Below are 14,162 nucleotides of genomic sequence, written 5' to 3'. Positions count from 1 at the left end.
AGGGAATCCCGGTTGGTTTCTTTTCCTCCCCTTATTAATATGCTTAAATTCAGGGGGTTGTCACACATGAACTGAGGCTTATGTACCTTGCGGTTGTTATCGTCACATCTGGCTTGCGACTACTTTGTTTCAATGTCCAATATGTACCGTTGGACTCGGTTAACGGGCTGTTAGCCCGCGTGTGGTTTAACTCACTGATACCTTCCATTGCCCATACGCTAGTTTGTTTGTGTTCCTTTGGTCAACTTCCATACTTGAATCATTTGTGCTACCGCTGCTGCTTCGACGCTACTTTGACATCTTCGCTTCTATTTAAATAAATAAATAAGCTGAAGCTAGACATCAGTAAACACCACCACAGACACCACAAGCACGCCTTCTCCTCGTACTTCCGCCTCACGCGGGAACACGGACGCTCTAAATACTTCGAATTCCAATGCCAGTATATTGTAAACCACGGGTTCTTTAATGCTAGCGGGTCGTCGCGACCCTAGTTAACATCATGGTGCACGTCTCGTGACGGGTGTCACGGCGTAGTTAAATGTATGCGATACATTTCTCAAATATAAGCGCTCAGTCATCTGTACATCATGGTAGGTTCCCACGACGTGCAATATGCGTTCAACTTATCAATGTTCATGTGTCCTGCAGTTCACATTATGACGCGCAGTTAGCTGCGGTCTTCATCGATCCATGAGCCGAGTGATCCACTGCCGAGGGTGACTAACTTGCGTAAGCCGCCGCTGTGCGCGTATACCCGTTCCCCGTAGGGAGGAGCAAGCCGCCGCTTAGAGACGAAGCATAAAGTGTCCTCATTCCACATAGGGCAAGCTGGATGAATCCATTTTACCCAGGACGGCCGAAGCGGCGTGGACCAGGGGAGAACTGAACCTTATACTTCACACCACAGTAAGTCTACGTGTCCTCTTCCACATAGGGCAAGCTAGAACTAACTATCTTACCCAGGACTGCCGAAGCAGCGTGGACCAGGGGAGGAACACACTTTTCATGGAAACGTAAGGCATCCATGACTGCCATAACGTAAGCCGCCGCTGTGCGCGTATACCCGTTCCCCGTAGGGAGGAGCAAGCCGCCGCTTAGAGACGAAACATAAAGTGTCCTCATTCCACATAGGGCAAGCTGGATGAATCCATTTTACCCAGGACGGCCGAAGCGGCGTGGACCAGGGGAGAACTGAACTTTATGCTTCACACCACAGTAAGTCTTCGTGTCCTCTTCCACATAGGGCAAGCTAGAACTAACTATCTTACCCAGGACTGCCGAAGCAGCGTGGACCAGGGGAGGAACACACTTTTCATAGAAACGTAAGGCATCCATGACTGCCATAGTGCGTAAGCCGCCGCTGTGCGCGTAAACCCGTTCCCCGTAGGGAGGAGTCAAGCCGCCGCTTAGAGACGAAGTATTAAGTGTCCTCTTCCACATAGGGCAAGCTAGAATGAACTATCTTACCCAGGACCGCCGAAGCAGCGTGGACCAGGGGAGAACTGAACTTTATACTTCACACCACAGTATTGAGTAATGTGCCCTCTTCCACATAGGGCAAGCTGGAATGTTCCATTTTACCCAGGACGGCCGAAGCGGCGTGGACCAGTGGAGGACTACACAATCATGAGGTTTGATATCGACTTGTGTGTTTCAATAGGATACCGATGGTATGGTTTGAACCGATTTGATTTAGCCATTCTGAAGTCATCACTTGGTTGAAGCGCTGAACTAGGGAGGCATCGTTTACATATATATTGGTTTTCGCATGCTCTACTAGGTTAATGTCATGAGGTGGGCTATCGAGCATGCCCAAGTGATGACTTGATTGTGTGCTTGCTTGAATTCTTCACATTTCATACCATCGGTTAGTTGTCGAATCATTCCTCGATCATAACCTTCGTTCTTGGTTCATGTATGCTCTCTTCCACATAGGGCAAGCTAGAATTAACTATCTTACCCAGGACCGCCGAAGCAGCGTGGACCAGGGGAGAACTATACTTTGTCTTGTATGCCCTCTTCCACATAGGGCAAGCTAGAACTAACTATCTTACCCAGGACCGCCGAAGCAGCGTGGACCAGTGGAGGACTATACTTTGTTCATAACACCACAGTATTGAGTAATGTGCCCTCTTCCACATAGGGCAAGCTAGAATGAACTATCTTACCCAGGACCGCCGGAGCAGTGTGGACCAGTGGAGGACTACACAATCATGAGGTTTGATATCGACTTGTGTGTTTCAATAGGGTACCGATGGTATGTTTTGAACCGATTTGATTTAGCCATTCTGAAGTCATCACTTGGTTGAAGCGCTGAACTAGGGAGGGGCATCGTTTACATTTTTATTGGTTTTCGCATGCTCTACTAGGTTAATGTCATAGGGTTGGCTATCGAGCATGCCCAAGTGATGACTTGATTGTGTGCTTGCTTGAATTCTTCACATTTCATACCATCGGTTAGTTGTCGAATCATTCCTCGATCATAACCTTCGTTCTTGGTTCATGTATGCTCTCTTCCACATAGGGCAAGCTAGAATTAACTATCTTACCCAGGACCGCCGAAGCAGCGTGGACCAGGGGAGAACTATACTTTGTCTTGTATGCCCTCTTCCACATAGGGCAAGCTAGAACTAACTATCTTACCCAGGACCGCCGAAGCAGCGTGGACCAGTGGAGGACTATACTTTGTTCATTACACCACAGTATTAAGTATGGTGTCCTCTTCCACATAGGGCAAGCTAGAACTAACTATCTTACCCAGGACCGCCGAAGCAGTGTGGACCAGGGGAGGACTATACTTTATACTTCACACACTAGCCATACTGAAGTCATCACTTGGTTGAAGCGCTGAACTACGGCGGGGTAATCGTTTACAGGTTATAATCATATAGCTGCATGCTCATTAGTAGATAATGGAATATTGTATGGCAATATGAGCATGCCCAAGTGATGACTTTGTTTCAAGCTCAACAGGTAGGGTATTGAGTCCTCTTCCACATAGGGCAAGCTAGAATGAACTATCTTACCCAGGACCGCCGGAGCAGCGTGGACCAGTGGAGGACTCTATACTTTATACTTCACACCACAGTATTGAGTACGACTTGCATAAAGCCCCTAATGAGAACCACGAGGGCTCTCTCAATGTAGAACCACGAGGGCTCTAGTACCGATTCTCTCGGTACGGCTTGGTCCGTGTTCCTTTATGCTTGTACTCTAAGTATTAAGTATTGTGTCCTCTTCCACATAGGGCAAGCTAGAACTAACTATCTTACCCAGGACCGCCGAAGCAGTGTGGACCAGGGGAGGACTATACTTTATACTTCACACACTAGCCATACTGAAGTCATCACTTGGTGGGGGTGAACTACGGCGGTATCTATCGTTTTGGTTCGGTCTATATAGGGTCGCTTGCATGCTCATTCGAATATAATGTAATTGTGTATGGCAATATGAGCATGCCCAAGTGATGACTTTGTTTCAAGCTCAACAGGTAGGGTATTGAGTCCTCTTCCACATAGGGCAAGCTAGAATGAACTATCTTACCCAGGACCGCCGGAGCAGCGTGGACCAGTGGAGGACTCTATACTTTATACTTCACACCACAGTATTGAGTACTTCTTGCATAAAGCCCCTAATGAGAACCACGAGGGCTCTCTCAATGTAGAACCACAAGGGCTCTAGTACCGATTCTCTCGGTACGGCTTGGTCCGTGTTCCTTTATGCTTGTACTCTTAGAAAGTCTCAACCCGGAGGTCTTGACTTTGATTGTCATAGTTGGACTACGACGGGGTATCCGACTCATCGAATACCCCAGAAGCACACCATCTTTCGGGTAGGCGGTACGCGTACCTCCGGACGCGGAAGTCTCAACCCGGAGGTCTTGACTTTGTATTGTCATAGTTGGACTACGACGGGGTATCCGACTCATCGAATACCCCAGAAGCACACCATCTTTCGGGTAGGCGGTACGCGTACCTCCGGACGCGGAAGTCTCAACCCGGAGGTCTTGACTTTGATTGTCATAGTTGGACTACGACGGGGCATCCGACCATTGCTGATCGAACACCCCTGATTCACCATCTTTCGGGTAGGCGGTACGCGTACCTCCGGACGCGGAAGTCTCAACCCGGAGGTCTTGACTTGGATTGTCATAGTTGGACTACGACGGGGCATCCGACCATTGCTGATCGAACACCCCTGATTCACCATCTTTCGGATAGGAGGTGCGCCCACCTCCGACGCGGAAGTCTCAACCCGGAGGTTCGGACTTAGAGTTTTTCCCATTCAAAAGTTTTTCTCTTAGCCATACTGAAGTCATCACTTGGTGAACGATTGAACTAGGGCGGGTTAATCGTTTATAGGTATCATGTGGTTTGCATGCTCTCTTAGGTTAAGGTCATGTGGTTGGCTATCGAGCATGCCCAAGTGATGACTTTGTTTCACGCTTGCTTGATTTCTTCATGATTCCCTGTTATATAGTGTAATCATTCGAGAACAGGGAATCTTTGGTTTTGCTCAACAGGTATTGGATGTCAACTTGGTATCTAGATCGCATTAAGTCTCAACCCTTAGGTTCGGACTTGTATAGTGACATCTTGTTACGGTCTTGAGTCTCAACCCGCAGGTTCGGACTACTTAGTGTTTGATCGAATATAATATGGCAACTTGTGCCTAAGTCTCAACCCGCAGGTTCGGACTTCTGTTTATTTGGCCAATGTATGTATAAGGCAACTTGTGCCTAAGTCTCAACCCGCAAGTTCGGACTTGTGTATTTGTTCGAAGTCATGTATAAGGCAACGTGTGCCTAAGTCTCAACTCGCAGGTTCGGACTTGTTAGTGTTTCGTCAACTTTCATATGGCAACTTGTGCCTAAGTCTCAACCCGCAGGTTCGGACTTGTGTATTTGTTCGAAGTCATGTATAAGGCAACTTGTGCCTAAGTCTCAACCCGCAGGTTCGGACTTGTGTATTTGTTCGAAGTCATGTATAAGGCAACGTGTGCCTAAGTCTCAACCCGCAGGTTCGGACTTCTATAGTGTTTCGTCAATTATCATATGGCAACTTGTGCCGAAGTCTCAACCCGCAGGTTCGGACTTCTATAGTGTTTCGTCAATTATCATATGGCAACTTGTGCCGAAGTCTCAACCCGCAGGTTCGGACTTCTGGAAGGATCACTTGGCCACTAATGATCCTTCCGCAGGTTCACCTACGGAAACCTTGTTACGACGTTTACTTCCTCTAAATCATCAAGTTCGGTCAACTTCGATAAAGCAGACGCGGTTCACGAGGATCCAGCGAACGATCATCTCCAAAGACCTCACTAAATAATCCATCGGTAGTAGCGACGGGCGGTGTGTACAAAGGGCAGGGACGTATTCAACGCTGGCTGATGACCAGCACTTACTAGAAGTTCCGAGTTCATATGGACCATTGCAATCCATAATCCCTACTAAGTGAGTATTTGAGTGATTTCCCGTTCCTCTCGGAATAGGAGACACGCTGCTACCCACATTGTAGCACGCGTGTAGCCCAGAACATCTAAGGGCATCACGGACCTGTTATCGCTCGATCTCATTTTGCTAAACACAAATTGTCCTGCTAAGCAGCGTACCGTAAGTGCACTTGCGCACACGAACAGCGAAGGTGTCAGGTCATACTCCACCGAAAGGTCCTAACCCGTTCCAATCGGCATCGACGCATTAACGCTGACTGCGTTCTAGTTAGCATATGTGAGTCACGTTCGTTATCGGAATTAACCAGACAAATCAATCCACGAACTAAGAACGGCCATGCACCACTACCCTTAAATTTGAGAAAGAGCTATTAATCTGTCTCACCTCCATAAGTTCGGACCTGGTAAGTTTTCCCGTGTTGAGTCAAATTGAACCGCAAGCTCCATTTCATTGTGGTGCCCTTCCGTCAATTCCTTTAAGTTTCAACTTTGCAACCATACTTCCCCCGGAACCTGACTTTGGTTTCCCGGAAGCTACTGAGAGCACCTGGTTGTAGCGTCTCCCAATTGCTAGTTGGCATCGTTTACGGTTAGAACTAGGGCGGTATCTAATCGCCTTCGATCCTCTAACTTTCGTTCTTGATTAAAGAAAGCATCCTTGACAAATGCCTTCGCTTTAGTTAGTCTTACGACGGTCTACGAATTTCACCTCTCGCGCCGTAATACTAGTGTCCCCAACTACTTCTGTTAATCATTACCTCCGGTCTGAGTACAAACCAATGAAAGATTAGACCAAGGTCGTATTCCATTATTCCATGCAAGATTATTCTAGGGCGTTTGGGCACCCTGCTTTAAGCACTCTAATTTGTTCAAGGTAAACGTGAGCGGTCGAGCTCTATGTTACACTTGCACCCGTTGAAGGGCACACCATGACACAGACTTGGTGCCCTACCACACCATTGAGTCGCAACCAGATTCCGACTTGGCCCACCGACCACGGGTTGACCGGGTCGGCGGAGCCGGACTGTGTTGGACAAGTATCAACTTCGAACGTTTTAACCGCAACAATTTTAATATACGCTAGTGGAGCTGGAATTACCGCGGCTGCTGGCACCAGACTTGCCCTCCACTTGATCCTCGTAGAAGGATTTATGCTCTACTCATTCCAATTATGAAACATCATTAAAGAGTTTCATATTGTTATTTCTCGTCACTACCTCCCCGTCCCGGGATTGGGTAATTTACGCGCCTGCTGCCTTCCTTGGATGTGGTAGCCATTTCTCAGGCTCCCTCTCCGGAATCGAACCCTGATTCCCCGTTACCCGTTGCAACCATGGTAGTCCTCTATACTACCATCCATAGTTGATAGGGCAGATATTTGCGAGATCTGTCGTCGGTGCGAGACCATACGATCAGCATCATTATCCAGACTTCAACTCAATGACACGGAGAACCCGCGATTGGTTTGACTAATAAGTGCACCAGTTCCCGCGAGGGTCCTGGCATGTTGCATGTATTAGCTCTAGATTTTCCACAGTTATCCAAGTAACTAGGTTGATGATCTCGTAAATTATAGCTGTTATACTGAGCCTTATGCGGTTTCACATTAAATCTGTTTGTACTTAGACATGCATGGCTTAACCTTTGAGACGAGCGTATATTACTGGTAGGATCAACCAGAATTCCGACTTTGCGTTCGAATGTTCATTGTCCCATTGCACCCGGAGGAGCAAACACCACGTTCTATATGTTGTCAAGTCCGGTAGCACACGGGAGGCGAGCCCCCGTGCGAACCTCATTGCCCTCGTATCACACACACCCGATGCACCGGACAGGCACTTGAGCGGCATTCGACTCCGCTAAGCGCTCGTGCGCCCGATTGTGCATGCGCTGACGGGGCCTTCATACCCCTACCACAGCGACCTTATGCCAAACTTCCATGAATACTTAGGTGAGCTGACAAGGGCCTTCATTTCCCTACCATCAACTAAAGGACACGCTAGGCGCGTCCGATCATTGCAACTGCGGGGCTTTCATACCCCAATCACCACAGTACGCAATTCACCAGAGTTTAATCACAACCCCCCCGGACATGGCACACTATTAACTTGCAACAAAACTTAGTGTGTGCCGGGCACATCGGTTCCACAAAATCATTCCCGATGTACCCCAATTGGGGTTGTGAACGCATCCATGGTCCTCTGACACACCCAACCAAGCGTGGATACTACATACCTCAAACACCCAGTACACTAACAGACAAATCAACATATGGTTGCTTTCCCCCAGACATTTGCCAATCACTTGGCACCCGGACGGGAACTCGCTCCTGATTGCGCCATTGCCACCCATTTGCCAAGAGCGAGTTCTGTATGTAGATTTCATTTGGAAAGACAACCGTGTACTGGATATTCTATCCGACGATTACAGATGACGAGTACGAGACTCGACTACACTCACGGATAATACATTTTGGGTCGAGATTGCTTTCGGGGTTTTCGATTGGTCTTGCGCTTGTAAACGTATAACTTTGACTTGTGGTAACCTCGGTATGTTAGTCGATCACGTGGTTGTGAACTGGGTACGGGTGGGCAATCTGTTCACTTGCACTCTGGGTAGGAATATGGTGAGCGCTATAGGTTAAAGATCATGGTATGGTTCCATCGTGATGACTTTCGCTAGATAGTAGGATGTTTGGATAGTTATAACGTTTTTGGCCATTTGTTCATAGTGTTCGGTTCATTGAGGAATTCGATTGGTCTTTGCTTCACACACGTGGTCGATCACTTGGATGTGAACTAGGGTGAGAATAAGGTGTTCACTAGTGCTCTTAGGTTTTGGATCAGTACTGAGCACTTGATTGGTTTCGCATAATATGTATCCATAGTGATGACTCTTTCCAGCTTAAGATTTCGTTACCAGTTTCGAATCCTCCCCACGTTCGCTTTTACTTGGTTAGGTTTTCGAGTGTAGATTTGAAAGCAATCTCATGTATGTATCCCATCTGATATAAGCCACTGACAGTTCATGTCACCTCGTTCAACTCTCGCTGGGTCACAGAAGTATGTTACTGCGCCCATTATCCCTACTCGGATAGGTTCGGTTCGTTCGTTTTATACTACGGTGAGTAAACTCAATTTGTGCATCGCATAGCCATGGAAAGCAAGCTTTCGCGGGCCTCTTCGACTGTTTTGATACGAGCTGTGCCCGTGATGCTTGTCATCCCAGGATACTAGACCCCTTTGGACGACCGCATGACCATCAGAAAGTAAATTCCACGTTCGATTTGGGGTGTGAACCCCGAACATAAAGTCTTTGTGTAGAACCACGAGGGCTCTATAGTACCGATTCTCTCGGTACGCTTGGTCCGTGTTCCTTTATGTTCGTACTCTTGTGAATAAGATTCACGTTCGTTTTGGGATATTTGCTACTGTCACCGTTTGAGTACTATGGGGCTTGAACCCCTAACATAAAGTCTTTGTGTAGAACCACGAGGGTTCTATAGTACCGATTCTCTCGGTACGCTTGGTCCGTGTTCCTTTATGTTCGTACTCTTGTGTGTATAATATTCATGTTCGGTTTGGGATATTTGCTACTTTCACCAGGGTCCCGTTCTTCATACAAGTCTGCCTTGCTAATGTGGTAACTTTATAGTGTAGTTCTGACATCCCAATTTTGGGACTTAGCCGATTTTTCGTATATTTCCATATGACCCATAGGGTCCCTTTCTTCATACAAGCTTGCCTAGGGCGATTGGTCAAAACTTGTCTTACTATTCGATTGGTCTTCGCACTTTCACCCTAGGCAGTTCGCCTAGGTCTGTCTTCTTGAGGAGGCCAAAACCCGAAATAAGGAGGTTCGGCCGACCCTGAAACCTCCCCTGTCTGAACTACACTAACCCGATTTTTCAGGGTCCTCAGCGCCATACAACTTTGCCTAGGTCACTTGTACTCTTGACTTAGGCCATCCGACTTGGTCCGTGTTTCTTCCTAGGGTTCACCTAGGTACTTTGCCTTGCTTGATGTGGTAACTTTTTAGTGTAGTTCAGACATCCTAATTTTGGGACTTAGCCGATTTTTCATGTATTTCCATATGACCCATAGGGTCCCTTTCTTCATACAAGCTTGCCTAGGGCGATCGGTCAAAACTTGTCTTACTATTCGATTGGTCTTCGCACTTTCACCCTAGGCAGTTCGCCTAGGTCTGTCTTCTTGAGGAGGCCAAAACCCGAAATAAGGAGGTCCAGCCGACCCTGAAACCTCCCCTGTCTTAAATACACTAACCCGATTTTTCATGGTCCTTAGCGCCATACAACTTTGCCTAGGTCACTTGTACTCTTGACTTAGGCCATCTGACTTGGTCCGTGTTTCTTCCTAGGGTTCACCTAGGTACTTTGCCTTGCTTGATGTGGTAACTTTTTAGTGTAGTTCAGACATCCCAATTTTGGGACTTAGCCGATTTTTCGTATATTTCCATATGACCCATAGGGTCCCTTTCTTCATACAAGCTTGCCTAGGGCGATCGGTCAAAACTTGTCTTACTATTCGATTGGTCTTCGCACTTTCACCCTAGGCACTTTGCCTAGGTGTAGCTTCTTGAGGAGGTCAAAACCCAAAATAAGGAGGTTCAGCCGACCCAAAAACCTCCCCTGTCTAAACTACACTAACCAGATTTTTCAGGGTCCTCACCGTCATACAACTTTGCCTAGGTCACTTGTTCTCTTGACTTAGGCCATCTGACTTGGTCCGTGTTTCTTGCTAGGGTTCACCTAGGTACTTTGCCTTGCTTGATGTGGTAACTTTTTAGTGTAGTTCAGACATCCCAATTTTGGGACTTAGCCGATTTTTCATGTATTTCCATATGACCCATAGGGTCCCTTTCTTCATACAAGCTTGCCTAGGGCGATCGGTCAAAACTTGTCTTACTATTCGATTGGTCTTCGCACTTTCACCCTAGGCAGTTTGCCTAGGTGTAGCTTCTTGAGGAGGTCAAAACCCAAAATAAGGAGGTTCAGCCGACCCAAAAACCTCCCCTGTCTAAACTACACTAACCAGATTTTTCAGGGTCCTCACCGTCATACAACTTTGCCTAGGTCACTTGCACTCTTGACTTAGGCCATCTGACTTGGTCCGTGTTTCTTGCTAGGGTTCACCTAGGTAGTTTGCCTTGCTTGATGTGGTAACTTTTTAGTGTAGTTCTGACATCCCAATTTTGGGACTTAGCCGATTTTTCATGTATTTCCATATGACCCTTAGGGTCCCTTTCTTCATACAAGCTTGCCTAGGGCGATCGGTCAAAACTTGTCTTACTATTCGATTGGTCTTCGCACTTTCACCCTAGGCACTTTGCCTAGGTGTAGCTTCTTGAGGAGGTCAAAACCCAAAATAAGGAGGTTCAGCCGACCCAAAAACCTCCCCTGTCTAAACTACACTAACCAGATTTTTCAGGGTCCTCAGCGCCATACAACTTTGCCTAGGTCACTTGTACTCTTGACTTAGGCCATCTGACTTGGTCCGTGTTTCTTCCTAGGGTTCACCTAGGTACTTTGCCTTGCTTGCTGTGGTAACTTTTTAGTGTAGTTCAGACATCCCAATTTTGGGACTTAGCCGATTTTTCATGTATTTCCATATGACCCATAGGGTCCCTTTCTTCATACAAGCTTGCCTAGGGCGATCGGTCAAAACTTGTCTTACTATTCGATTGGTCTTCGCACTTTCACCCTAGGCAGTTTGCCTAGGTGTAGCTTCTTGAGGAGGTCAAAACCCAAAATAAGGAGGTTCAGCCGACCCAAAAACCTCCCCTGTCTAAACTACACTAACCAGATTTTTCAGGGTCCTCACCGTCATACAACTTTGCCTAGGTCACTTGTTCTCTTGACTTAGGCCATCTGACTTGGTCCGTGTTTCTTGCTAGGGTTCACCTAGGTACTTTGCCTTGCTTGATGTGGTAACTTTTTAGTGTAGTTCAGACATCCCAATTTTGGGACTTAGCCGATTTTTCATGTATTTCCATATGACCCATAGGGTCCCTTTCTTCATACAAGCTTGCCTAGGGCGATCGGTCAAAACTTGTCTTACTATTCGATTGGTCTTCGCACTTTCACCCTAGGCAGTTTGCCTAGGTGTAGCTTCTTGAGGAGGTCAAAACCCAAAATAAGGAGGTTCAGCCGACCCAAAAACCTCCCCTGTCTAAACTACACTAACCAGATTTTTCAGGGTCCTCACCGTCATACAACTTTGCCTAGGTCACTTGCACTCTTGACTTAGGCCATCTGACTTGGTCCGTGTTTCTTGCTAGGGTTCACCTAGGTAGTTTGCCTTGCTTGATGTGGTAACTTTTTAGTGTAGTTCTGACATCCCAATTTTGGGACTTAGCCGATTTTTCATGTATTTCCATATGACCCTTAGGGTCCCTTTCTTCATACAAGCTTGCCTAGGGCGATCGGTCAAAACTTGTCTTACTATTCGATTGGTCTTCGCACTTTCACCCTAGGCAGTTTGCTTAGGTGTAGCTTCTTGATGAGGCCAAAACCCAAAATAAGGGGGTTCGGCCGACCCAATATCCTACCCTGTCTAAACTACACTAACCAGATTTTTCAGGGTCCTCAGCGCCATACAACTTTGCCTAGGTCACTTGTTCTATTGACTTAGGCCATCTGACTTGGTCCGTGTTTCTTCCTAGGGTTCACCTAGGTACTTTGCCTTGCTTGGTGTGGTAACTTTTTAGTGTAGTTCTGACATCCTCATTTTGGGACTTAGCCGATTTTTCGTAAAATACCATATGACCCATATGGGTCCTTTCCTTCATATAAGTTTGCCTTGCTTGGTATGGTAACATTTGAGTGTAGTTCTGACATCATCATTTTGGGACTTAGCCGATTTTTCGTAAAATACCATATGACCCATATGGGTCCTTTGCTTCATATAAGTTTGCCTTGCTTGGTGTGGTAACATTTGAGTGTAGTTCTGACATCCCCATTTTGGGACTTAGCCGATTTTTCAATCAATACCATATGACCCATCAGGGTCCTTTGCTTCATATAAGTTTGCCTTGCTTGGTGTGGTAACATTTGAGTGTAGTTCTGACATCCCCATTTTGGGACTTAGCCGATTTTTCGTAAAATACCATATGACCCATCAGGGTCCTTTCCTTCATATAAGTTTGCCTTGCTTGGTGTGGTAACATTTGAGTGTAGTTCAGACATCCCCATTTTGGGACTTAGCCGATTTTTCGTAAAATACCATATGACCCATATGGGTCCTTTGCTTCATATAAGTTTGCCTTGCTTGGTGTGGTAACTTTTGAGTGTAGTTCTGACATCCCCATTTTGGGACTTAGCCGATTTTTCGTAAAATACCATATGACCCATCAGGGTCCTTTCCTTCATATAAGTTTGCCTTGCTTGGTGTGGTAACATTTTAGTGTAGTTCTGACATCACCATTTTGGGACTTAGCCGATTTTTCGTAAAATACCATATGACCCATCAGGGTCCTTTGCTTCATATAAGTTTGCCTTGCTTGGTGTGGTAACACATGAGTGTAGTTCTGACATCCCCATTTTGGGACTTAGCCGATTTTTCGACCAATACCATATGACCCATCAGGGTCCTTTGCTTCATATAAGTTTGCCTTGCTTGGTGTGGTAACATTTGAGTGTAGTTCTGACATCCCCATTTTGGGACTTAGCCGATTTTTCGTAAAATACCATATGACCCATCAGGGTCCTTTCCTTCATATAAGTTTGCCTTGCTTGGTGTGGTAACATTTGAGTGTAGTTCAGACATCCCCATTTTGGGACTTAGCCGATTTTTCGTAAAATACCATATGACCCATATGGGTCCTTTGCTTCATATAAGTTTGCCTTGCTTGGTGTGGTAACTTTTTAGTGTAGTTCTGACATCCCCATTTTGGGACTTAGCCGATTTTTCGTAAAATACCATATGACCCATCAGGGTCCTTGCCTTCATATAAGTTTGCCTTGCTTGGTGTGGTAACATTTGAGTGTAGTTCAGACATCCCCATTTTGGGACTTAGCCGATTTTTCGTAAAATACCATATGACCCATATGGGTCCTTTGCTTCATATAAGTTTGCCTTGCTTGGTGTGGTAACTTTTTAGTGTAGTTCTGACATCCCCATTTTGGGACTTAGCCGATTTTTCGTAAAATACCATATGACCCATCAGGGTCCTTGCCTTCATATAAGTTTGCCTTGCTTGGTGTGGTAACATTTTAGTGTAGTTCTGACATCACCATTTTGGGACTTAGCCGATTTTTCGTAAAATACCATATGACCCATCAGGGTCCTTTGCTTCATATAAGTTTGCCTTGCTTGGTGTGGTAACACATGAGTGTAGTTCTGACATCCCCATTTTGGGACTTAGCCGATTTTTCGACCAATACCATATGACCCATCAGGGTCCTTTGCTTCATATAAGTTTGCCTTGCTTGGTGTGGTAACATTTGAGTGTAGTTCTGACATCCCCATTTTGGGACTTAGCCGATTTTTCGATCCATCCTATATGACCCATCAGGGTCCTTTTTCTTCATATAAGTTTCCCAAGACTTAGTGCTTTTTACCTTTGGACACCAATATCACCCTTACGGGTTTCTTTGATCTTCTCACTTTGTATTGACCAAATGTAGGTCTTGCCATGCCAAACATATAATTGTTCTACACCAAGTCTCTATCTCGTACCGCCAGCTCGGT

At 46.2% G+C, this 14,162-nt stretch overlaps 2 non-coding genes across 2 annotated transcripts in view; both read right to left on the bottom strand.

Moving 5' to 3' along the window:
• Positions 1-80, bottom strand: part of LOC131292196 (large subunit ribosomal RNA) — a 4,090-nt gene extending 4,010 nt beyond the window's left edge. Inside the window, exon 1 of the ribosomal RNA XR_009189885.1 lies at positions 1-80. This exon is cut by the window's left edge and continues 4,010 nt beyond it. This is a non-coding gene — a ribosomal RNA (large subunit ribosomal RNA).
• Positions 81-567: 487 nt separating this feature from the next.
• LOC131292186 (5.8S ribosomal RNA) lies at positions 568-722 on the bottom strand. The gene has a single exon (XR_009189876.1). It is a non-coding gene; the product is annotated as a 5.8S ribosomal RNA (ribosomal RNA).
• Between the last annotated feature and the right edge of the window lie 13,440 nt (positions 723-14,162).

The sequence above is a fragment of the Anopheles ziemanni genome, assembly GCF_943734765.1.
Source record: "Anopheles ziemanni chromosome X unlocalized genomic scaffold, idAnoZiCoDA_A2_x.2 X_unloc_39, whole genome shotgun sequence".
NCBI classification, from domain to species: Eukaryota; Metazoa; Arthropoda; class Insecta; order Diptera; family Culicidae; genus Anopheles; species Anopheles ziemanni.
Note: the sequence above shows the minus strand (reverse complement) of the source record. Positions and strands in the feature narration are given on the sequence as shown.